Source organism: Elgaria multicarinata, chromosome 7 (genome assembly GCF_023053635.1).
Source record: "Elgaria multicarinata webbii isolate HBS135686 ecotype San Diego chromosome 7, rElgMul1.1.pri, whole genome shotgun sequence".
In the NCBI taxonomy this organism is placed as follows: domain Eukaryota; kingdom Metazoa; phylum Chordata; class Lepidosauria; order Squamata; family Anguidae; genus Elgaria; species Elgaria multicarinata.
The window spans coordinates 117,194,722-117,221,593 of NC_086177.1; positions in this window are offsets into that span (position 1 = coordinate 117,194,722).

Genomic DNA, 26,872 nt, shown 5'->3' on the forward strand with positions numbered 1-26,872 from the left:
CGAGAGACCGTTGGTTTCTTGAGAGCAGTGTGGGAGTGCGGCGGATTGGCGTGGGAGTGTGGTTGTTTAGCGCTAGCAGTATTTATTGTTCATTTTTCTTACTAATTCTAAAGTTAAAGTTTAATATTTTAATAGGTTAATAGTTGAGGACTTCATAGTTTAATAGTTTAGCCTTCCCTTCCCTTCCCTCCCCTCCCCCCATCCCAGAGAGCCGACCCCCTTCCCCCTCCCCACACTGTCTTCCACCCACCGCTGTCCACAATGAGCAGCAACAACAACCCAGCGCGGCACAAGGTAAGAAGGGTCCCATCTTGGTGGTTTAAGTTTTTTATTTTCCCCCAACAACATCCAAGCAAACATCACACATGGTGCATACAAACAAGGGTATGCATATCACAACTACAATTACACTAAAAACACGTAAGGGTGAGGTTAAAGTATATATTTTTATGTTGCCCTGTTCATGCCAAAAATGCGGATTAATTTCTTCATTACCCTTTATAGATCCAATTCAATTTTTCTTATAATCTTATAATTTATCTAAATCTCCTACATTGGATTCACAGAGTCATGCTTCTTTCTGTTGGATCCTGGATTGGATCCTGGTTTTTATTTTTCCACTGTTTTTACAATTACCTGAGGACCTGGAAGAAGTGAGGAGTCAGCAGAACATAATCACTTAAAGGTCAACATTTCAGCTGGACACTTATTGAGTTATTGAATTATTGTGGGGAATGTGTTTTCAGTAATTAATCAATTAGTGATTGCATCAGTGTACAGGTCTGCCTATATAAGTAGCTGTGTTTTGCATGTTTGTTATTCCCTCATCTTACCCCAACTTGATGTATGCTGTATTGATTGACCGTCTGTGGGTATTTGTATATGTGCTGCCATAACAAAATTATTACAAGTGTCAGTAAAGGATTTGCTTTTAACTTACAAGGAATCCTTTGCCTCATTGGTCTTTGCTGCGTCCTAAACTGAGAGCCGCTGCTACTACTAGTCACTGGTTCGGTCTGTGATTTTCCAACACTTTCCTCCCTTTCCCCACCTTAATACTAAAATCCACAAACAAATGCATCCTTTTTCTCAGTCTCTTTCAAATATTCTATCAAAGGTTTCCATTCCAACGTAAACATAGCTGTTGACCTTTCTCTCATTATTGCTGTAAGTTTTTCCATCTCTGCAAGTTCCAACATCTTCAACATCCATTCATTCATTGTTGGTGTTATTTCATTTTTCCAGTTCTGTGTGAATAGCAATCTTGCTGCCGTCACCATATACAAAAACAACATTCCCCCTTCTCTTTTATTTGTTAGAAAGTTTCCGGTTTCATCTCTATGTTTGTCTTTAATATTTTTTGGATTAAGGAGTGTATTTGAGTCTTGGCTTTTTTACAAGTCCACCAAAGATGATAAAAGGTTCCTTCGTCTTTTTTACATTTCCAACATTTACTTGAAGCCTCTATAAACATTTTAGCTAATTTTACAGGTGACATATACCATCTGTACATCATCTTATAAAAATTCTCTTTAAGATTTGCACTTTCTCCACATATTTTCCCATTCTTCCATTAAGATATTATGCCCAATATTTTGTGCCCATTTTGTCATACAGTCTTTTACTTGTTCATCTTCAGTCTCATATCATAACAACAATTTAGGGTCCCATCTTGGGAAGTGTCAGCTGGTGGCCCTGGAGAGAGAGGGCCAGCAGGGAATCGGGGCTTTGCTTCTCTCACAGGCATTGGATTTTTATTTATTTTTTGGGAAAATAATTTTAGTTATTTTTCCAGTATATATATAAACAAATGTTCATAAATAAATGAATGTGCATTATACAGTAACCTTTTTACCACCCAAAGTTATAAGCATAATTACTTTCCATTTCAGGTTTTATCTTTTAGCCCTTTTAGCCCTTTTAGCCTGTTCCCTCCCCCCAGCCTGGTACATTTCTTATAAATTGTCCCATTTCTTTTTCTGGGATGTTATATCACTTCTGTTTATCTCTTCCTTTATTGTATTGATATTTATTTACTAACATTACTTCTTTTCAGGAGTCACAGAGTGTCCTATAGGCCTCTGCCAGAGTTGTTCTGTTCATTTCTTTCGTCATATCTATATATTTTTGCCAATCTCTCTTAAATATATCTTTTTGTTTTATTCCTCTTTGTAATGGTAATTTCTGTGTCCATTTTTCACTAATTGGTATTTCCCAAATTTTCCTTTTCCATATATCTACTGTTAGCATCTTTGCTGTTTTCTAGTTACTTGCTCTTAATTGCCTTGCAGCTGTCAGCATACATCCAATAAATGGTTTTTCTTTTATCTCTTTATTTTCTTTGATAAAAAAAATTCAATAATGCCATATATATATATATATATATATATATATATATGCAGTATTTCCCCCCGCAATTCCTCTAAAGAACCTGTCCCCAAATTTCTTTATTTTCTCACAGTCCCACCACATATGTATTTGAGTTCCATTCTCCTTACATCCTCTCCAGCAGGAAGGTATCGAGGTCTTGTTAATTTTTGCCAGCCTAACTGGTGTCCAATACCTTTACTGGATTCATTTTAAAGTGCCTTCTTTTATTCTTGTGGATGTTGTTTTGAAGAGGGCTGTGCACGAACCCCCCAATGCACTCGGGATCCCAATCCGCAACTTTCAGATTGGATACACTCTGCTTTGGGATGATCTGCCTCTGCTCCACTCAGTGGCAGATCCAGATCCGGAGCTCCGCTTCCCCCCCCCCCATAGACTTGCATTGAAAATGTCAAACAACTATAACTTTTTTAGTTTTCAAGTTAGGAACATGAAAATGGGCACCAGGAGAGCTTCTAAATAGATTCTTAGTCATGCCCATTTTGAATGATGCCCTGATTTTTAGCGATTTTTTAACGTCTTAACCGTCAACTATAACCCCAGTGTACAAAACTGCATACATCCACACCATTTTTCAAGTTAGAAACATCAAAATGGGAATCATGATAGCTTTTAAATAGATCCTTAGTCATGACCATTTTGAAGAAATTCACATCATGCCCTGATTTTTTGGGAATATTTAAAAGATCCCCCCCATTTACAGAAATGCAGATATCTCCATCATTTTTCCAGATACACACATGCAACTGGGCACCAGGAGAGCTTCTAAATAGATCCTTAGTCATGGCCACTTTGAAGGAAATTGGATCGTGCCCTCATTTGTGGGGAATATTTAAAAGATTCCCCGATTTACAGAAATGCAGTTATCGCCATCATTTTTCCAGATACACACATGCAAGTGGGCACCATGAGAGCTTCCACATAGGTCCTTAGTCATGGCCACTTTGAAAGAAATCAGATCATGCCCTGATTTTTGGTGAATTTTTAAAGTTAAACCTAAATCAGAATCTTCCTCTCAGGTTAACCACTTTAAAAATTAACACAGGGAACTTCAAAATAGAAAATTATTAAACTGGGTGAGCGTACAGCATACTGTTCATGGGATAATCATCTCAGACCTTGCGTTGCCCCGCTTGAGTCGCAATACTTCTAAAAAGTACATTTCTTTCATGCCATCCACTCATTCCAAAGTGCTATAACACGTTGCTTTTCAAGACGCTGCAATGCACACACATCAAACAGAGATGCCATTGAATAGACGATCCTTTCAGGCTCCGCCACAATTCACACACTCCAGGATATGCCCTGCCAATAATTGTAAAAACAAAGAAGGACAATTGCCCTGAGTGAAAGCAAGACACGCACAAACCGGCCCTCTGAGGCGGGCACAGAGGAGGAGAGGCAGCAGCAGACAACTCTGCAGGTAAAAGTCAGTGAGCCAGGGATTGTTTTCCAGGCCATTCAAAGGCAGAAACACAAACCGGCCCTGTGAGGCGGGAACAGCGCAGAGAGATGCCTTTTCATCCCATAAACAATAGGAGGCTAGCAGGACAACAGTAAAGCCTTGTGCTCCTTGCTTCAGAGTTGATTGGCTACACAGCCATTATCAAATAATAATAATAATAATAACAACAACAACAACAACAACAACAACTATTATTACTATAGAACAAAAAGGCTGTTTGACTATTACCAGTATTGGAGCGGACGTGCCCAGTGTCCTGGAGGAAACAGCGGCTGGTCCTGTCTAGGTGCCTGCCTTTGAGGAACCACATCACACATGAACTCATGCAACTCATTGGTTTCCACTGCTTCCCCTTTGGAGGGTTCTGATGTTCCTCAAGGGCAGTGGGCACTGGGCACGTCCACATGCTGTACAGACCATCATCCATTTGCACCACTGCTATCCAGTTGTCCGCCAAGGTTATTGTGGGTACCTTGCAATGCTGTGTTGCCTATCTTTTATTTTATTTTGTATATTATTTAAAACATAGGTGTGGTTTCCTTTATTGGAGCAACGTAAGGTTGTGTGAGTTTGCTCGGGCTACTGCTTCACCAATGCACTCAAAAGTGACAAAAGTCCTACAAAAAAAAAAAAAAAAGTTACTCAGTATCCCTATTTATTTATTTATTTATTTATTACATTTTTATACCGCCCAATAGCCAAAGCTCTCTGGGCGGTTCACAAAAATTAAAACCATCATAAAACAACCAAGAGGTTAAAAACACAAATACAAAATACAGTATAAAAAGCACAACCAGGATAAAACCACGCAGCAAAATTGATATAAGGTTAAAATGCAGAATTAAAACAGTATAATTTAAATTTAAGTTAAAATTAAGTGTTAAAATACTGAGTGAATAAAAAGGTCTTCAGCTGGCAACGAAAGGAGTTGTAGGTGCCAGGCGGACCTCTCTGGGGAGCTCATTCCACAACCGGGGTGCCACAGCGGAGAAAGCCCTCCTCCTAGTAGCCACCTGCCTCACTTCCTTTGGCAGGGGCTCACGGAGCAGGGCCCCTGTAGATGATCTTAAGGTCCGGGTAGGTACATATGGGAGGAGGCGTTCCTTCAAATAACCTGGCCCCAAACCGTTTAGGGCTTTAAATGTCAATACCAGCACTCTGAATCGGGCCCGGACCTGGACTGGCAGCCAATGAAGTTGTAAAAGGACTGGCGTAATGTGATCTCGCCAACCAGTCCCTGTTAGTAAACGGGCTGCCCTGTTTTGTACCAGCAGAAGCTTCCGGACCGTTTTTAAAGGCAGCCCCACGTATAACGCATTGCAGTAATCCAAACGAGAGGTTATCAGAGCATGGATAACTTTTTGCTTATTCCCCCCCCCCCAAAAAAAATTGGGATTGGAGGATGCTATGCATGGGCTGATAACTTATCACGATTGCGAGATGAACCTGTCTATGACTGCTGGGAAAAAAAGGTTTCCCCCCCTCCAGCTTTTACCCATCAAATAAAAAATAATTACAAGCAAAGCGCAAAATGAAAACTTCTGGAAATTGACACAAATGACCCCAAATGATCAATTTCTAAGCACAGTAAGTTTCAGGGATCTGTTTCTTCGGCCAATGCAATCCTACGGGAAAATGTGGGCAAAATAGCGTTCTCTTCAGGAAAGAATGAAGAAAAGTATCAATGCAGGATTCCTGCATTGAGCAGGGGGTTGGACTCGATGGCCTTGTAGGCCCCTTCCAACTCTGCTATTCTATGATTCTATGAAAGGTGGGCTGTCAACATATTACTAGTGCCGTAATTGAGTTGGGATAGCCTCGCTATTTCATTTCCCCCACAGCTGTACTAGGGATGCAGTCTCCTTTATTTCATGGGTTGGTGATGTCTGACTGGAAGGGAGTTATGGGATGCCCACTAAGGAACTTGGTCTTAGCCACAGAATCAATAGAGGAAGACCCCACACATGTAGCAGGGTTCTAATGAAATCTCTTCACTGGCTTCCAATTCACTTCAGAATCCAATATAAACTTCTCCTACTGACCTTCAAAGCTCTTCACGGCCTAGCTCCTGCCTATCTCTCCTCTCTCATCTCACACTATCGCCCCGCTCGGGCTCTCCGCTCCTCCGATGCCATGCTTCTCGCCTGCCCAAGGACCTCCACTTCCCTTACTCGGCTTCGTCCTTTTTCTTCTGCTGCCCCTTATGCCTGGAACGCTCTTCCAGAACACTTGAGAACTACAAACTCAATCACTGCTTTTAAGACTCAGCTCAAAACTTTTCTTTTCCCTATAGCCTTCAAATATTGAGTTTGTTCTGACTTTACACTGTTGGTTTTGCCCTACCCTGTGCCTGTTTACACTTCCCTGTGCCTGTTTGCATTCTCCTTCCCTCTTTATTGTTTACTACAACTTATTAGATTGTAAGCCTATGCGGCAGGGTCTTGCTATTTACTGTGTTATCTGTACAGCACCATATACATTGATGGTGCTATATAAATAAATAATAATAATAATAATAATAATAATAATTCACTATTGTTCATTTCAAAAAGTAGAGCAGGACCTGGGTCACGCTAGATTCTGGTACCTGCAGATGGAGAAGTCCCAAACAGGTGTGGCTTCAGTTCATTACTGTGTGGCCCCCTTTTGTGTTCTATTAGAAGCCCCGTGGTTGACTGACGTCTTGTCAATTTAGAAATCAAGTGTGCATAATTCAGGACCTTTTGAAAATTCAGCTGAAACTCATTGATGTGAACTGAGCCAAACTGTCCCCCTGGGCCACAGGAAGGCCCAGCCAGGAATGAAGGAGAATCAAATGAGTTGGGATTTCTAGGAAACTGACTTGCGAATTCCACAGAGGACTAACTTTTAAAAACCATGTGGATTCCATGGACTTTTTTCTTTTTTTACTTTTCAGGGGGATTGGCGCTAAACCGCACTTCCACGAACGGGCCGTACTGATGCCCATAATTAGATCTATGCTAATGTGCATTAGTGAAAATGGGATGAAATTCTTGTAGTTCTTTCAGTGAATGGATAACGGAACAAAAGACACCTGGGCAAGATCTACACTCCTGCTTTAAAGTAGGGATGTGCTCCGCTCCCCTTAGAATCGAAGAATCAGAAGCGAATTGGCCTGCTCCGCCTTGCCCAGAGGCGGAGTAGAAGCGAACCGGGGACCCTTAGAAGCATGCCGAAGAGAAGCGGCCATAGGAGAAGCGCTTCTCTTTTTGCAGAGCGATCCGCCTGCCATTTTGGATAATTTCGCCCATAGGATTGCATTGCGGAAAAGATTAAGGCATAACTGTGTTGTTTTTAAAGCTATCTTTCTGAAATTTCTTGTGCTTAGAGAGTTGTGGCTGGGGGTCATTTTGAGCCTACTCCCAGCGCTCTGCGGGGTGCAGTTCGCTTGCTATTTTTTTTTAAAAGCGAGTAAAAAAAGCGGGAGAGGTACCTTTTTGAAGTGCTGAGAGGCAGATTCAACTCCCAGTCATGATCACATGATCCCAAAGTTGGAGGAGGGGATAGGAAAAATGGGATACTTAGTAACTTGGGATACTGGGAAACTTCTCTTTCTTAGTCTGAACGGACTTTTTCCAATGTTTTTTTCAAACTGTATCCCCACCAAATGCACAAACACAACCTGAAATCATATACTAAGCAAATAAATAACAGATAGGAAGCGCAGCACTGTTACCCACCCTAACCTTGGTGAACAACTGAATAGATGTGGTGCAAGGGGATGAGGTCCCCTAAGGCATGTGGACGTGCCCAGTGCACACACTCTTCCACCCTGGAGTGTCATCAGAGCCCTCCAAAGAGTAGCCCAGTGGAGAGACTGAAGCTAATGCCTGTCATGAGTTGAAGTGACAGGTAGCTTCTTAAGACTGGTACTTACTTAGGGGCAGTCAAAAATTGGCATATTCCACTCCCCCTGGGCACATCCACGTTCCTCTTACTGGTAAAAGACAGACATAGCCTTTTTAAAAAAAATTCTTCTTGTTGTTTATTCAGCAACACTGCTGCTTTTAATTCCACCCCTCCTTTGTTTATTTATTTATTCCATTTTATATTTACACCCCATAGCCCAAGCTCTCCTGGCTTTTCCTCTTCAGTGAAGTCAGGCAGGCTTTCATTGTGGTTCAACTCCTTATTATTGTTGTTGTTGTTGTTATTATTATTATTGCTATTAATATTAATTAGTACTGCTATTATTAACGTTACTATTGTTGTTTAATAATGGCTGTGATCACAGTGCAGTCAATCAACTCTGAAGCAAGGATCACAAAGCTTTACTCTTATCCTCCTAGCCTCCTAGTTATGCGATGCAAAAGAAAAGGCATCTCTCTGTGCTGCTCCCGCCTCACAGGGATGGTTTGCATTACTGGCTTTGAAACTATCCTTTGCTCACTTCCTTGTGCCCCCAGAAATGTCTGCTGCCTGCCTGCCTTCCCCCCGGGGTGCTGCTGTGGTGGGGCATCTGCCGGGACTGATTCCCCCATACTAGATCTATAGCATATCTCTGCCTGGCTCTCTGCCTGCCTGTCCTCCTCCTCTGTGACCGCCTCACAGGGATGGTTTGCAATGCGTTACTGCTGGCTTAGAAAGAAACAAGTCATCCTTTGCTCACTCCTTGCACCCACCTCACAGGGTTGGTTTGCAATGCATTACTGCTGGCTTAGAAAGAAACAAGCCATCCTTTGCTCACTCCTTGCGCCCGCCTCGCAGGGTTGGTTTGCAATGCGTTACTGCTGGCTTAGAAAGAAACAAGCCATCCTTTGCTCACTCCTTGCGCCCGCCCCACAGGGATGGTTTGCAATGCGTTACTGCTGGCTTAGAAAGAAACAAGCCATCCTTTGCTCACTCCTTGCGCCCGCCTTGCAAGGATGGTTTGCAATGCATTACTGCTGGCTTAGAAAGAAACAAGTCATCCTTTGCTCACTCCTTGCGCCCGCCTCGGAGGGTTGGTTTGCAATGCGTTACTGCTGGCTTAGAAAGAAACAAGCCATCCTTTGCTCACTCCTTGCACCCGCCTCGGAGGGTTGGTTTGCAATTCGTTACTGCTGGCTTAGAAACAAGCCATCCTTGCCGCACTTCCTTGTGCCTCCAGAAATGTCTGCTGCCTGCCTGCCTTCCCTCCCTCCTCCCCTGCCCGCCTCGTAGGGATGGTTTGTGTGTGTCTTGCTTTGACTCATGGGATAAGTCCTTCCTGCGCTCTCTTAGACTTTTTGAAGTTCCAAATAAATTTTTCAAGTGTGGAAGAAGATTCATATTTAGGTATATCTACTCCCCAGTTCATGGCGTGTTGGGATTTCCTTTGAAATGGCCCCATTGAGCTGTCTGCAGCTTTAAATCCTAGAGATACTGGGGTGTCCGATTTTCAAAAATTCCCCCCAAATCAGGGGAGGCTTGGATTGGCTTGAGTCTTGGCATGCGTGTGTATACATGCATGAGGTGTCATGGTGCCTAACTTGAGGTTTCTAACATGAAAATTGATGGAGATATAGAAAGGGGTGTTTGAATTGGGGTTAGGGGTGCTGCGTTGGAGGTTAAAGCCCCACCCCCAAAATCAGGGGATGATGAAATCTGCTTGAAACTTGCCATGAATGCGGATGTGCCTGCTTCCAAGTTTTTATCTGTCAAAATGTCGGAGAACAGTCCATGTCTGAAAATGGGGTGTCCGATTTTCAAAAAATCCCTAAAAATCAGGGGAGGCTTGGATTGGCTTGAGTCTTGGCATGCGTGTGTATACGTGCATGAGGTGTCATGGTGCCTAACTTGAGGTTTCTAACATGAAAATTGATAGAGATATAGAAAGGGGTGTTTGAATTGGGGTTAGGGGTGCTGCGTTGGAGGTTAAAGCCCCCCCAAAATCAGGGGATGATGGAATCTGCTTGAAACTTGCCATGAATACGGATGTGCCTGCTTCCAAGTTTTTATCTGTCAAAATGTCAGAGAACAGTCCATGTCTGAAAATGGGGTGTCCGATTTTCAAAAATTGCCCCCAAATCAGGGGAGGCTTGGATTGGCTTGAGTCTTGGCATGTGTGTGTATACGTGCATGAGGTATCATGGTGCTGAATTTGAGGTTTCTAACTTTAACAGAAAAAAAGTTGTAGGGTTTTTTGGATTTCAATGCAAGCCTAAGGGGGGGGGAAGTGGAGCTCCGATCCGGATCCGGAGCTTCGCAGCAAACCGGAGCGGACTATAGGCGGAGCGAAGCAGACCCGATCCGGAAGTTCCGGATCTGGAAGAGAAGTGGATCGGGGGGGTCCGTGCACACCCCTACTTTAAAGCGCTTTATAACAGTTATACAGCGCTTTAACTGCTTTAAAGTGCTATAAAACTGTTATAAAGCGCTTTAAAGCAGTAGTGTAGATCCGGCCCTGACCATCCACAAAATGTAGGCAGAAAGATTGGACAAAATCTGTTCATCCCTGGGCCCTGTGAATCCAGTCAGAATTGCAGGAGTCAGAAGCACAGCCAGGCCCTAGGTGGTCCACTGGAAATGGGCCAGTCTCCCCCAGGCAGACCATGATCTACCTCCCCCTCTCCCATTTCTCGAGGACACAAGTGGGCTGTGTTGAGTAGTCCATTCTTGTTTTCAGTTTGAATTCCAGTTTTACAAACATGTAGCTGAAGAGTTGGCCATTTGACCAATAAGAGAAAGATGGCCAATGAATCCTCCAAATAAGGTTAAAAATGTCTGTATCTTATTTTCCACATTTATTTACTACATTCACATTCAGGCCTTAGCTAGACCTAAGGTTTATCTCAGGATCATCCCGGAGTCGTCCCTGCCTGCTCCCGGGATCCCCTCTGCGTCATTGACATGAACAGGGATGACCCCGGGACGATCCTGGGATAAACCTTAGGTCTAGCTAAGGCCTCAGTCTTTCTTCCAAATATCTTGTTGAGGCATAGATGGTTCTCTCCATCCCCTCCAACTTTCTAATTGGGTCTCAGACCAGCCCCTGAAGTAGGTTAGTTGGACAGGGTGGATGACTGGCCCCAGGTCAGGAGCGAAGACCAAAAAGGCAAGTTTAGAAAAATTTATGTGAAGTAAATAAGGTTGCATGGATCTGCAGACTGGTGGGGAGGGGGCGGTGATAGAGATGGAGGAACGAAGATAGGAAATAGCATGAAGGGACAGTCGAGGGGAATGCGGACTGCCTGCCTGATCTCATTATTTCCTTCACTTTAGACTGAAGGGAACCTCCCTTTCATAAAATCCAGGGAGTCAAGAAAGCGCAGAGGAGAGCCATTAACAGAGGAAGAGGTAAGGTGATCAATTACCATGGTGTGCACTAGGTGCCTGAGGAGAAACTGGCCAGTGCTCCCGCAGGGGGAGAAATTGGCCAGTGCTCTTCCATTCTGCCCACCCTGTATCTCCCCTAAAATGTTGACACCTTTCTATTTTGGTGAACCTTTCTATTGCAGACCCAGGGTGTCCCTGCGAAGCGGAGGCGTTTAGAGGAGAAAGAACCACAGGAACATAATTTGCCTGTAAGTCTCCCCAAATTCTGAACTTCGCATCTATCTGGACTGTCATTTGCAGTGATGGATCCAGGAGCAGCCCCAAACTGCAAACACAGTTTTTAAGGGGGAGTGTAGCCCCATCCAGAAGTGGTTGCCACACCTCTAAACTTAGGTCAGAGCCCTTTACAGCAAGCACCTCTGTTTTGTCTGGATTCAGCTTCAGTTTGCTTTTCCTCATCCAGCCCATTACCACCTCCAAGCATTCATTCAGAGGAGACACACTATCCTTAGCTGATGCTGTTATTGAAGGCATAGAGAAATATATTTGGGTGTCATCAGCATACTGATAACACCCCACCCCATGCCTCTGGATGATCTCAGTCAGCGGTTTCATGTAGATGTTAAACAGCCTTGGGGTTAGGATGGCACCTTGTGGTACGCCAGACAATAGCTCCTTTTTTGAGGAGCAACTACCCCAAGCATCACCATCTGGAATCTACCTGAGAGGTAGGACCGGAACCATTGGAGCACAGGGCCCTCGATCCCTAAACCCCTCAGGCGTTCCAGAAGGATACAATGGTCAATGGTATTGGAAGCCACTGAAAGGTCCAGAAGTACCAGCAGGGACATACTCCCCCTGTCAATACTCAGGCGGAGATCATCCATTAAGGCGACCATAGCGGTCTCAACTCCATATCCCACTCTAAAGCCGGTTTGAAATGGGTCTAGAAAATCTGTATCATCCAAAACTGCTTGGATTTGGAAGGCAACTGCCCTCTCAATCACCTTGCCCAGAATTGGAGGTTTAATACCAGTCTGTAATTATTAAGGTCCAGGGGTCCAGGGAGTGTTTTTTTTTTAAAGCGGCCATACCACTGCTTCTTTTAAACATGGTGGAAAACTCCCCTCCCTGAGAGATGCATTAATAATATGTTGTAGATATAATCTAACTGCATCTCCTCCCTGGGCGACCAGTGCAAAAGGACAGGGATCGAGAGGACAAGTGGTCTTCCTTACTCGTCCAAGCAGCTTGTCCACATTCTCAGTACTCACCAACTGGAACTGATCCCGTGTAATCCTACTCACAGAGTTGCTGGACACTTCGGCTTCAGCTTCTGTTATAACGACGGCATCTAAATTGGCTCTTATCCGAGAGATTTTATCTGTGAAATGATATTAAAATAATACTCACAGTATTGCCTTTCTATTATTGAAACTTAGACCAGTTGTTAAAATAAAAAGTCTAGTGTGGAACATATATCCCGATAGGCTTGCAATACTAAGTTCACACCAGTATCAGGGTTTAGGATAAACACCACCCAGGCATCTAGCTGTGGCAGAGTCATGGAATGCTGCATTCTGACCCCAGCACTGAGTTTATTTTTGGGGTTGATGATTCAGTGTCTTCCCCAGAATTCACATTTGTGCCTGAGTAGTGGAGCCTGTTGGCTAACTTGAGTTTTGAGGTTAAGACAGGTCAACAGAGGCGGAACTAAGGGGTCCTGGAGGCGGAACAATCTTTGAATCCCCGACAGCAATCAATGCAGACCACAGAAAGGGAGAACTGAGGCACATGAACATTAAGATTGCACAGACAAAGGACAGTGTGGGGACATTGTAGCCTCACAAATACACTTCTCTGCACCCACATTCTCTTGTCCCAGGGACAACTTCCATTCCACAGAGAATCATGAGTGAACAGTGGGATGGGGTGTGCAGGTGCGCCACACACCACAAAATCATGATGCTTCCCCTGCTAATGAGGCTCTCCTCAGAGCCACACAGCAAAGCCAGCTGAAGGCCAGGCTAAGCCCCAAAGTAACGGTCGGTAGTCAGCCTCCTACTCGGCCCCCAATACTGAACACTCACACATTACGCGCGCGTGCGCGCGCACACACACACACAGAGAGAGAGAGAGAGTCAATAATGTACAATAATAATGCAAAAACATATTTCACCACATATTTGAATGGAAATCATCTTCTTTGCTTTCCTGCAATCAAAAGACTGAAATCTCTTCCATGGTAGAAAACTCAAGTACAAACACAACCTTCTCCTTTTACAATATGCAGTGCATAGACACAGAAAACATAAACGCATATTCACACACACACACACACACACACACACACGAAAGAGACATAAACTGACTCTGTGCCTCTTTCAGATGCAACAGCCAAACAGGAGACACTGGATGGGGTTGCACTCCCTCTGAGAGATCAAGTTCCTCGTTTGGGGGTACTCTTATGTCCATCTCTGTCGCTGCAGGCTCAGAGTGCTTTTTACCAGCTTCAGCTGGATCACCAGCTACAGCCTGTCCTGGACAGGGATAGCTTGGCCACGGTGGTACAGGCATAGGTAACCTCAAGACTGGATTACTGCAATGTGCTCTATGTGGAGCTGCCCTTAAAGTTTCTCCGGAACTCAGCTGCTGTCCAGAGCTGATGCCTTCCAGCATGTAACTCCATGCTGAAGGAACTGCACTGGCTACCTATTCAGGCCAGGTATAAGGTTTGTGTACTAGTGTACAAAGCCTTAAATAACTTGGGACCAAGATACCTGAGAGAGCGCCTTCTCCCCATCAACCTGCCTTGTCACTGAGGTCATCCAAGGGCATGCGAGCCAGGCAAGGACAAGGCCACCCAGTAAGGAGAAGCCCTGTGTATCAGCAGAGGCCCCTAATGATGGAAGCTCTGCACGCAACTCTTCTTCAGGTCCAATGTAACTTCCGGAGGGGAGCGGGACTCTCCCCAAGGACCAAACTCCTGGGAGGGTTCTCAGCTCCCCTGTCATCAGAGCAGAGCGCTCGGAATAACTCCAGGTTTCTGTTCTGGGAACAAGGAGGCCCAGCTCAGCAGAGGGGGAGGCTCAGGACTGTCCCTCCCTCTGAGAAACCACCAAATCCCGACTAGAGTCTTTCGGTGCTTCGCCTTACGTGCGATGCAGCTTTCTCCAGGCGCCTGGGTCTTGCTGGCAGTTGTAATCCAGGACATCGGGAGGGCATCAGATTGGGGAAGTCAAATCAGAGGAGGATTCACTGCAGCTTACTGTACCCCCTATTCTTCCCTTTCCTTCAGGCACAACCATCGATCTCCTCCCCTCCACAGCAAGCAGCCTGCTTGGGAAACAAGGTCAGTGGCCAGCGCAGGTTGTGTTTGCTGCAGGGTGGTGTTAAAGAGAGGGGGGATTCATATAACTGGCAAGTTTGCATGATGAATCAGGCTCTTTGGTTAGGAAATTTCATGCTGCATTGATCTGTTGACTGACTTGTTCCAGGAAACATCTGTCCCAAGCAGTGAGCAAACCCAGTCCGTTGCAGCAGCCCTGAGAGCCTTGCAAGTAAGTCTTCTTCAGCTCTAACATTGCTGGTGGATGGTGGAGGAGGGGGTCAGCGAAGAGCCAAGGAGCAAGGCCTTGAATGGGGGCGTTCTAGTGTAGGATGTTACGGGTGTCAGACTGAGTCCGGGAGTCCAGAGGACTCTCCCCTGACAACCCTCCGCCACTGGGCCCAGCTCCTTTGGGTGCAACCAGGTTACAATAAGCTTGCGCAGTGCCGTGAGCAGGGGCGGGGAGGGGTGGCGTGGCAGGCAGCCGACGAAGGCAGAGGCTGAAGAAGTGCCTCCTTCCATTTCTTAGTGCTAGCAGCAGCCCAGAGACCCCTTTTTCCCCAGGGAGGGGGGGCTTTTCCTCAAGATGCAAATCAAAATGGGTGGTGAATTCACGGTGGATGTGAATTCACGGTGGATGTGAATGTAAACCCTTGGGATTTAATGGTTGCTCTTCTTTGCTTCACAGAATAAATGGACATCATATGAAGGAACTTGGGCCACGGTGGTGGAGGAAAGTGAGGTCAGTGGCTCTTCTCTAATGGCTGTTTGGCTAAAGAGAGGAGACAATATAATAATTTCTTGTTTATTATGCAGATGTTTATACCGCTTTCCAATAAAAAGATCCAAGCGGTTTGCATAATAATAGATTTACAACAATATACAATAAAACAGTCAAGATTGAACAATGAAACTCTAACTGGCTGTGGTTTGGAGATGAGCAGGAAGCAGAAATTAGCAAAGTGATGTTTTTGGCTGCTCTATTTTGTGGCAGGTTTTCATTATTCATCAGGCTTTTGGGTCGAGAATTAGAACCTTTATGCCACTGACATCTACGTCACCTGTCTGACAATGTGGGATAGGGGAAATGTGTACTCCTGCATAAGCTATGGGGTCTGTGGGTGGGAGGGCAGGTGTTTCCTCCCCTCTCCCTGGTCATTATGGCTCAGAAGGAAGCTGAGGGATTTCCAGGGGGGCGGGGGATTGATGAATGTGTTGGCCAAATGTGTTCCCTGACTTTCCCAAGGGCAGCCCCTAAGCCAAATGAACATACAGGTAGTGGAGCTTGAGTGGTGAAAGTTGGGAAGTGATCAATTATACACTAGACCAAAGTAAAGTTTCTGCACTGGTATATTCACAGGACTCGGGATCATCATCTCCTTCTGCAAGGCCGTCTCCACCACCAAGTCTGGAAACATCAGGCGAGGCTACTGGGGCAGAGTCCTCACAGGTAAGATCACCTTCTCTGCCATCTCCTTTCCCACCTCCATCTTCCCCAGAGTCATTAAATGAGAGGGAACACAGGCAGTTCAGAGGGAGAGGAGAGGAGAGGAACGAAGATAGGAAATAGCATGAAGGGACAGTCGAGGGGAATGCGGACTGCCTGCCTGATCTCATTATTTCCTTCGCTTTAGACTGAAGGGAACCTCCCCGACATTAAATCAAGGGGGTCGAGGAAACGGAGAGGAGACCCAATAACAGACGAAGAGGTAAGGTGATCAATTACCATGGTGTGCTCTAGGTGCCTCAGGAGAAATTAGCCAGTGCTCCCGCAGGGGGAGAAATTGGCCAGTGCTCTTCCATTCTGCCCACCCTGTATCTCCCCTAAAATGTTGACACGTTCTCAGTCATCCTGGATTTGATCTGCCAGTTGTTGACCTGTTGGTGAACCTTTCTATTGCAGGCCCAGGGTGTCCCTGCGAAGCGGAGGCGGTTGGAGGAGACAGAACCACAGGAACATAATTTGCCTGTAAGTCTCCCCAAATTCTGAACTTTCTTGTAGAGGTGGGAGGAAAAATCAGGTAGGAAGTCCCAAATCCCAGAAGAGAGAGGGAGAGGGAGGGAGGGAGGGAGGGAGGGAGGGAGAGAGAGAGAGAGAGAGAGAGAGAGAGAGAGAGAGAGAGAGAGAGAGAGAGAAAATCTGACTCTGTGCCTCTTTCAGAAGCAACAGCCAAACAGGAGACACTGGATGGGGTCGCACTCCCTCTGAGAGATCAAGTTCCTCGTTTGGGGGTACTCTTATGTCCATCTCTGTGCCTGCAGGCTCAGAGTGCTTTTTACCAGCTTCAGCTGGATCACCAGCTACAGCCTGTCCTGGACAGGGATAGCTTGGCCACGGTGGTACAGGCATAGGTAACCTCAAGACTGGATTACTGCAATGTGCTCTATGTGGAGCTGCCCTTAAAGTTTCTCCGGAACTCAGCTGCTGTCCAGAGCTGATGCCTTCCAACATGTAACTCCATGCTGAGGGAACTGCACTGGCTACCAATTCAGGCCAGGTATAAGGTTTGTGTACTAGTGTACAAAGCCTTAAATAACTTGGGACCAAGATACCTGAGAGAGCGCCTTCTCCCCATCAACCTGCCTGGTCACTGAGGTCATCCAAGGGCATGTGAGCCAGGCAAGGACAAGGCCACCCAGTAAGGAGAAGCCCTGTGTATCAGCAGAGGCCCCTAATGATGGAAGCTCTGCACGCAACTCTTCTTCAGGTCCAATGTAACTTCCGGAGGGGAGCGGGACTCTCCCCAAGGACCAAACTCCTGGGAGGGTTCTCAGCTCCCTCTGTCATCAGAGCAGAGCGCTCGGAATAACTCCAGGTTTCTGTTCTGGGAACAAGGAGGCCCAGCTCAGCAGAGGGGGAGGCTCAGGACTGTCCCTCCCTCTGAGAAACCACCAAATCCCGACTAGAGTCTTTCGGTGCTTCGCCTTACGTGCGATGCAGCTTTCTCCAGGCGCCTGGGTCTTGCTGGCAGTTGTAATCCAGGACATCGGGAGGGCATCAGATTGGGGAAGTCAAATCAGAGGAGGATTCACTGCAGCTTACTGTACCCCCTATTCTTCCCTTTCCTTCAGGCACAACCATCGATCTCCTCCCCTCCACAGCAAGCAGCCTGCTTGGGAAACAAGGTCAGTGGCCAGCGCAGGTTGTGTTTGCTGCAGGGTGGTGTTAAAGGGAGGGGGGATTCATTTCTTTATGGATGTTTAGTATGCAGATTTGTATACCACTTTCTAGTAGAATTATCAGATCAGTTGACAGAGTAATAGTATTACATTGGAATGCAATTAAAAAAACCATTGTTGATCACTAAAAGTATAACTGGAAAGTTTGCATGATGAATCAGGCTCTTTGGTTAGGAAATTTCATGCAGGATTGATCTGTTGACTGACTTGTTCCAGGAAACATCTGTCCTGAGCAATGAACAAACCCAGGCAGTTGCAGCGGCCCTGAGAGCCTTGCAAGTAAGTTTTCTTCAGCTCTAACATTGCTGGTGGATGGTGGAGGAGGGAGTCAGCGAAGGGCCAAGGAGCAAGGCCTTGAATGGGGGCGATCTAGTGTAGGATGTTACGAGTGTCGGACTGGGTCCGGGAGTCCAGAGGACTCTCCCCTGACAACCCTCCGCCACTGGGCCCAGCTCCTTTGGGTGCAACCAGGTTACAAAGAAGCTCGCGCAGTGCCACGAGCAGGGGCGGGGCGGGGAGGGGTGGCGTGGCAGGCAGCCGACGAAGGCAGAGGCTGAAGAAGTGCTAGCAGCAGCCCAGAGACCCCTTTTTCCCCAGGGAGGGGGGGCTTTTCCTCAAGATGCAAATCAAAATGGGTGGTGAATTCACGGTGGATGTGAATGTAAACCTTATGGATTTAATGGTTGCTCTTCTTTGCTTCACAGAATAAATGGACTTCGTCTGAAGGGACTTGGGTGGAGGAAACTGAGGTCAGTGGCTCTTCTCTACTGGCTGTTTGGCTAAAGAGAGGAGACAATATATTAATTTCTTATTTATTATGCAGATGTTTATACCGCTTTCCAATAAAAAGATCCAAGCGGTTTGCATAACAATAGATTTACAGCAAAATACAATAAAACAGTCAAGATTGAAGAATTAAACTCTAACTGGCCGTGGTTTGGAGATGAGCAGGAAGCAGAAATTAGCAAAGTGATGTTTTTGGTTGCTCTATTTTGTGGCAGGTTTTCATGATTCATCAGGCTTTTGGGTCGAGAATTAGAACCTTTATGCCACTGACATCTACGTCACCTGTCTGACAATGTGGGCTAGGGGAAATGTGTACTCCTGCATAAGCTATGGGGTCTGTGGGTGGGAGGGCGGGGGTTTCCTCCCCTCTCCCTGGTCATTATGGCTCAGAAGGAAGCTGAGGTATTTCCGGGGTGTGTGTGAGAGAGAATTGATGAATGTGTTGGCCAAATGTGTTCCCTGACTTTCCCAAGGGCAAAAGCCCCTAAGCCAAATGAACATACAGGTAGTGGAGCTTGAGTGGTGAAAGTTGGGAAGTGATCAATTATACTCTAGACCAAAGTGAAGTTTCTGCACTGGTATGTTCACAGGACTCGGGATCATCCAACCAATCCCCGTCATCACCAGAGTCTTGTTCCCCACCATCTTCTCCTTCTCCATCCTCTCCTCTTTCTGCATCCTCGTGTCCTTCACCTGCAACATCATCTCCTCCACTGAAACAGTCCCTTCCATCTTCTCCACCAAGAGCTGGGCCATCAACGAAAACAACGGCACAACAACCTGCTCAGGTAAGATCACCTTCTCTGACATCTCCTTTCCCACCTCCATCATCCCCAGAGTCATCAAATGAGGGGGAACACTGGTCCTACAGCAGGAAATGCCTGCCTGATTTCATTATTTCCTTCTGTTTAGACCAAAGGGAACCTCAGGAGGAAGGTGTCAAGAAAAAGGTGAGGAGCCCCTTTGAGCTACAAAGGGGAAGCAGTAAAGCAATCAATAGCCCTGTGCTCTCTGCTCACAACACTCTTTGGCTCTTCCCAAACTCACCCCATGAATCGGTGGAAGCCCTTGAGGCCGACCCTGGGCCCCCCCGGGCTGCCATTTATGGGGAGGGGGAGGGAAATCCACTGTGTGGCCCCCTTCTGCGAGACCCTGTTTTCAGCACTGTCTGCAGCAGGACGGTGACAAAGTGTGTCCAGGGCTATTGAAGGAGCAAGATGCCACACTGCTGCTCTTTTCCGCACCCACCCAACTGCCTCCCACAAAAGGGTTGGGGGACACAGGGAGGCGGAAGCTGTGTCGGCCCCTGGGAAGGGGGATCGTTGGGCCCTTGGGCTCCCCTCCCAGGGGGGTCCGAATAGACAGAAAACCACGGAGGCCCCTCAGCAGTCATTACTAACTTTCCTCTCTCACACTTTTACTTTCAGAAGAGGAAGCCAAAAAATGAGGAGCCTGCCGAGAAAAGGTTTGGAATTTTCTTTTGCTTCTGCATTTCAGATGTGTTGAGGGAAAATGTCACAGTGGGGATGGGGTTCTGTGGTGTGGCCCCCTGTCCTGGCCATGTATATATAGAGAGGTAAGTGGCAGCTTGAAAGCCCGAACAAGACTCCTGTGGGCTCTGATCCACCTCACAGGGCTGCTGTGGGAATCCCTGGGGAAGGGTGAATACGGCTCAGGGCATGGCCTGAAGGCACTTCACGAAGGCCGCCAGCTGAAGCTAAGCATCCCTGGGTCAGGTCAGTGCTGGGATCGGAGACCCCCATGGAAATCCAAAGCACACCTCCCCCAGCCCCATGGCCTCGTTGTCAGTGGGGTGGCCCAAGTCTGTGGCTGGGCCAAACGACTTCCGGCTGCAGGTGAGGAGTCCTATGGCTGAATCCCCTGCATGGGGAAGACAAGCGTAGTGGGGAGAAATGGTTGGAATGGGGAGTCGCTCCAATGGAGCAAACCCTGTAGAAACCTCGTGGACTCACTTCTCCAATGTCTCTGTTTTTGCAGGAAAAGAATGAAAAGATGCTCATTCCTGCCTTCTTTTCCTCCCTTCCTTCTATTTCCTCTTCCATTCTCTCTCTCTCCCTTTTTCATTTCTTCTATCCTTCTTTTTCATCTCTCTCTCTCTCTCTCTCTCTCTCTCTCTCTCATTACTTTTTTCCTTTTTTATTTTTTAATGAAAAATACATACAACATATACAGCATGCATTGCCTGGGAAGTGGACACTCGTGTCCTCCCCGCTGCCGCTGCTGTGATCGCCTGCTCACGGGCATAATGGCTCGCTCGTTGCTGCAATCAGCCACCCGCCACCATGGTCGCCCACTGCCTGAAGTGATCCAGCATACTCTGGTCCCTGGAGGAGTCCTCTTGTGTTCTGCAGGCGCCCCACAGACGACTGCTCCTCCCAACATCCAAAGCAGGCGTCTGCGTGGTGCCTGTGGAACGCATGAGGACTCCTCCGGGGACCAGAGTATGCTGGATCACTTCAGGCAGTGGCTGGCCATGGTGGGGGGTGGCAGATTGCAGCAACGAGCGAGCCACTACGCCCGTGAGCAGGCGATCACGGTAGTGGCAGTGGGAAGGACACGAGTGCCAACTGTCTCTGGGCTCTGGTAGGTTCAGCCCCCCCAGGCAATGCATGCTGGGAGTTGTATTTATTTATTTATTTTATTTATTTTATTTATTTTATTTTATTTTATTTATTTATTTATTACATTTTTATACCGCCCAATAGCCGAAGCTCTCTGGGCGGTTTATTTAATTCATTTATATACCGCCCCATAGCCGAAGCTCTCTGGATGCTTTGTAGGCCGTTTCTCCTTTACGGAGGCCTAGGGCTGTCAGCCGACAGAAAGCTCTGGCGTGGGCTGGTCCAGGAAGTCACGAAGAGTCGGAAGCGACTGAACGAATAAACAACAACAGGGCTGTGCATTAAAACAGTGGTTCCGTCCTAAAATGGCAGATCTGTCATGAAATGACCATCATAATTTGAATTTCAAAATCTGTGGCCCGAGGCTTGCACAGGCCTAGTTGTAACTAGGCGAGTGTCTCTTATTAAAATTTTGAGCTTTTGTGCTTTTGCTCAAGACCGGCTCACATTTGTCAAAGCAGAAATTAAAGTGAACCAAAGTGCACACCTCCCCCCTTAGTTTCTCCTATCAGCATATAGAGAAACAGCAAATCGAAAGCATTCTGAGTTGCCGCCTCCACGGCTTGCACAATTTCCAGGGCTTTCTTAAAGTCTAATTTGCATTCTGCCTATCAACGCCTCTGCATCCTGTCCCCATTGATGCCACAGACTAGCCGTTCCCTCAGCAAGGCATTCGTACAATGCCTCCATGCCTCCAAACGTACAATGCTCTGACAGGTGACGTAGTCTCCCAAATAGTCTGCCACAGACTTCCCAGGGGATTGTGAGAGACTGTTAAAGTAAAATCGCAGCATAATATCTGATGGCCTAGGTTTACGATGACTTGAGGATGGGGTGCAAGATGGCTGCCTCTGCTGCCGCTGTCCCAGACCAGGCCCAGCTGCCTGGGCTGGGCATCGACGGAAGCCGCCAGCCCCCTGCCACACCCACACCACAGAGAACAGCCACCCAGTGCCCGCACTGGCCCAGCCGAGGCCCAGCCATCCGGACTGGGCAGCGAAGGGTTCCGAGCCGGAACCCTTCGCTGCCCGGCCCGGATGGCCATTCTCCAGGGCGTGGGAATGGGTGTATGGAGAGGCAGGCCACTGGCTCCCTTCGCTGCCCATCCCTGGTGGCTGGGCCTGGGCTGGGCCAGTGTGGGTGTCGGGCGGCCATTCACCCGGGCCAAGGGGGTGAGATGGGGATGGGCCTGCCGCCAGCTCACTTCACTGCTTGGCCTGGGTGGCTGGGCATGGGCTGGGACAGTGTGGGTTCCAGGCTGCCATTCTCCAAGTTCTGGGGGTGGGTACGCCATCGGCTCCCTTCGCTGCCTGCGCCAGGGCGGCTGGTCCTGGGCTGGGCCAGTGCGGGTGCTGGGTGGCCATTCTCTGGGTTGTGGGGGTTTGGTGGGGTTTGCGCAGGCCGCCGGCTCCCTTCGCTGCCACCCCTGGTGGCTGGGCCTGGGATGGGACAGTGTAGGTGCCGGGCAGCCATTCTCTGGGAGTGGGGTGGGCAGGCCACCAGAACCCTTTGCTGAGCAATCTGGAAAGCTGGGCCTGTGCTGGTTCAGTGCTGGTGCAGGGCAGCCATTCTTCGTTAGGTGGGGTTTGTGCAGGCTGCCGGCTCCCTTCGCTGCCCATCCCTGGTGGCTGGGCCTGGGCTGGGCCAGTGCGGGTGCCAGGTGGCCATTCTCCAGGGGGTGGGGGGCCAGGGGCCTGCCCCAAACCCCCAAACCCACAGAATGGCCACCGAGCACCTGCACTGGCCCAGCCCAGGCCCAGCCATCTGTTCTGGGCAGCAAAGGGTGCCGGTGGCCTGCCCACCCCCAACACCTGGCGAATGGCCCACACTGTCCCAGCTCAGGCCCAGCTGTGAGGGCCGGGCAGCCAAAGGAGCCAGTGGCCTGCCCACCCATGTACTCACCCCAAACCCTGGAGAATGGCCCCCTGAAACCTGTGCCGTCCCATCCCAGGCCCATCCATCCAGGCCAGACAGCCAAAGGAGATGGCAGACTGCCAAACGCCACCCACCAAAGAATGGCCGCCCTGTGCCAGCACTGGACCAGCATAGGCTCACCAGTCCGGGCTGGCAGCGAAGGTTTCTGGTGGCCTGTCCACCCCCCACCCCCAAAGAATGGCCACCCAGCACCCGCACTATCCCAGCCCAGGCCCAGCCCTGGCAGTGAAGTGAGCCAGTGGCCTGCCCACCCACCCACTCACCCCACTACACAGTGCTGCTCCTACTGGTGCTGCTGGGCCTGGGTTGCCGTCATCATCCTGCAGCTGCTGTTGCTCCCGCACTGGCTAGCTCCAGTCCTGCTTCTTCCGCTGCCCAAAGCTGACTGCTGCTTCTGCCCAGCCAGCCTGGGCGGGTCTTTCCTGAAGTCTCGCTGGAAACAGGAAGTTTCACCGGAAGCCTCACGAGACTTCCTGTTTCCTTATGAAAATGGCCGTGCCGGGGAAACAAGGCCTACCGCCACCGGACATGGCACCCCTGGTTTCCCCGCGAGTAGCCCCTCAGTGCCGGTTCCTCTGGTAGGCCTTGCTTTCCTGGAGGGATCCAGACTTCTCCGGAGGAAGGGTCAGGCTAACTAAATTTCTTTGGAGTCCAAATGTCTTTGCTCCACAAACAGTCAGTGAAATGGCACACTTCCTGCTAACATCGTCAATGCCATGAGCAATGAAATACCGGGAAAGTCTCTCTGCATAGTGTACTGAGGCCTCCTGGTCAGGATCAAACTCCTTTGTAAATCCATAAACAGTGTGTGAAGAGCCAAAAGAGTGATGCATCCTGTTTGATTTCACCATCTATTGGGGCGATAGTCTCTGGAGAAGGTGTAATACCCAGGGTCCTATATCCCCTTCTGGTAAGCACAACGTTATAAAGTTTCTTCCAATGCCAGCGATTACAGATGAACGGCACTTCTAGTCAGTACTCATGTCCTTGCATGTTTATCCTCAAGTCCCCAGAGCTTAATTAGGGCTGTACCTTCTTAGTTGTGACTTCTTGGCTACAAACAGCAACCACATTTCAGAACTTCAGTCTTCTCTTTTCCTGTCCCTTCTGTTGCTTTATTGATGACACTGTTTAATTTTAGACGGTTGTCTCCAAAGGAAAGCGGAGCGTTGATCAGAATCCCACCCAGTCCCTTTCCAAGAGCCAGTAGAAGGAGAGGGCAGCTTAATGTGAGGTCCAGAAGGGAAGTTACAGCTTCTGCTTCATTCGCTCCACATCTCAGGCAGCAGCGTCATTCACAGCAGCTGAGGCCTCAGCCTCGTTCTTGCTCTCCCTGTCTCTCTGCCTGTCCTGTCCTGTCCTGTCCTTTCCATTTACTACTTTTCCGAACAGCACAATAGCTGAAGCTGTTGAGCCATCAATAACAACAAAGTCCTCTATGATGAGGATAGAGGATTACAACAATCAAAGGGATGAACCAAGAATACAAACGGAGCCAACCAAATGCTCCCAACCTTTCTTGCGTGGTAAACATCGGTCTCACGCCTCTGACAGCTCAAACACTGAGACTGCTGCAATGGCGGAAGGAGGTGCAAAGCATGAAAACGCTACAGAATTGACTAACGACCCTTTGCTCTGAACAAGCTGCCAGAGCAAGTTGACCCAAGGAGGACTCTTGCAAATCCGTGCACCGATCCTTTGGGCAGAAACCTTGGGATGGTGGAAGACCATGTGACATCCTCCCCTGCTTTGACTGTTACCAATTTAAAGAGAAAGTTTTCCATGTGCTGAGAAACTCTCGAGGGCTGCGCTATCGTGACTCCGAGGTGCAAGTCTCTCAGAGATCAGAGGCAGGCAACTCAAAGCAGTCAACAAGGCAGAAGCCCTTCCACGGGGAAGGGAGAATAACCTGGAGTCATCCCAGCCGTTGCACAAGCTCTCAGACTGAATTATGTGCTGAAAAAGACGCTCTGCGCTTATGGGCTCCCGCAGCCATATTCTCTGCCATCTTGCAAGTATTAATACCTGCTTATCTGGAAATAATGTTTCAACCTTGTATTAAGCCAAAAGGGGAAGGGAGGAAGAGAGGGGCTAATGCATGATGTATTGATTCTCCATGTTCCTGGCCTCCGGGTATGTTTCCCCCACCCTCTCTATGGCCATAAAAGAAGGGAAGATGTCCCCCTCTGCAGCTCCCATACAGGACAGCCACTGCCTGGTGCAGATTCAGCTCCCACCTTTACTTCCCAGTGATCCAAGTTGTTCATCCCTTACCACAGGTTATGAGTGTGCTAGCATCAGTGGTTTTACAGTCCTTGAGGGAAGAACTAAAGAAAGTAAATCACTAATAGAAAAGGGTACACTTTGCATCCTTCTGAAAACCTGGAAGTGATTCAGGGCCTGGGTGGGGAGATCGGGGCCTGTGTGTGTGTGTGTGTGTGTGTGTGTGTGTGTGTGTGAAGGAGATCGGGGCCTGGGTGGGGAGATCTGGGCCTGCGGGGAGGACGGAGATCGGCGCCTGCAGGGAGATCGCGGACGGAGTGGGGGGGGAGATTGGGACAGGGTGGGGAGATCTGGGCCTACGGGGAGGACGGAGATCGGGGCCTGGGTGGGGAGATCGGGGCCTGCGGGGAGGACGGAGATCGTGGCCTGGGTGGGGAGATCGGGGCCTGCGGGGAGGACGGAGATCGCGGCCCGGGTGGGGAGATCGGGGCCTGCGGGGAGGACGGAGATTGCGGCCTGGGTGGGGAGATCGGGGCCTGCGGGGAGGACGGAGATCGTGGCCTGGGTGGGGTGATCGGTGCCTGCGGGGAGGACGGAGATCGGCGCCTGCAGGGAGATCGCGGATGGAGTGGGGGGGGGGAGATTGGGACAGGGTGGGGGGATCGTGGACGATGGGGAGTGGGGACATTTTTTTATAAAAAAACCCTACCTGGTACGCTGGAGCGCTCCTGCGCTGCCGGCTCCTTTAAAAAAGAAAAGAAAAAAGGTCGCCCCTCCTCCCGGCTGGATTTACAGGTACATCTAGCAAAGGCCTCTGTCCCCAGCTGGCTTGGTTGAGGAGATGAACTGGATGGTCCTGCACTAGGAAGAGCATACATATATATGTATGTGTGTGTGTGTGTGTGTGTGTGTGTGTGTGTGTGTTTGGCCATTATGCGTTTGATATGTAGTTGATGTTTTGAAGTATTTTAGTGTTATCAGCTAGCCTAGGATGAATGCCCTTAAAGTTGTAATCAGCTCCTTAATTAGGAGTGTTCTAATTGTTTTAAGAATTTAATTGGAGCTTTAAGCAGTTATAAGCTGTGCCAGTAGCTGGAAAGTTTCTGTCTGGGCAGCATCCAGAGATTTTTTATTATTATTTGAGATTTGTATGTGAGTATGTCGTTTCATATATCTACATTCTTAGCATATTTTACTTTTTACATTTGGCATTTTACCTTTTTAAATAGAATACTGCCTTTGTATTTACAGGTCTTAACGCTGCAGTAGTGCCTATTGATACTTGTGTTGTCTGTATTGTTAATATATGTTTGTATAATTGTGAATGTTCATTTTACCACTGAAGAGGACCATAGGTCGAAACGCGTTTGGTGGTCATGTGTTTGTAGGTAAAGAGAGGTTTTAAATACTACAATATTGTTTTTTTATTGGCCCGATATGTACCATGTATTTGTTTCCATTGTATATATATTGACTACAAATTAAATAATTTTAAAAAATTACAATTGTTATCACTGTTGTTGTTATTATTATTATTATCATATAAAGATTATTACCAACCCAGTTGTTCTGTTCTACTGTTGTATTGGTAAGGGTTAGGGTTAGGGTTAGGATAACAGTTTTTTTTTTTTTTTAGGATAACAGATTTTTATTAAAAAGATCATACTA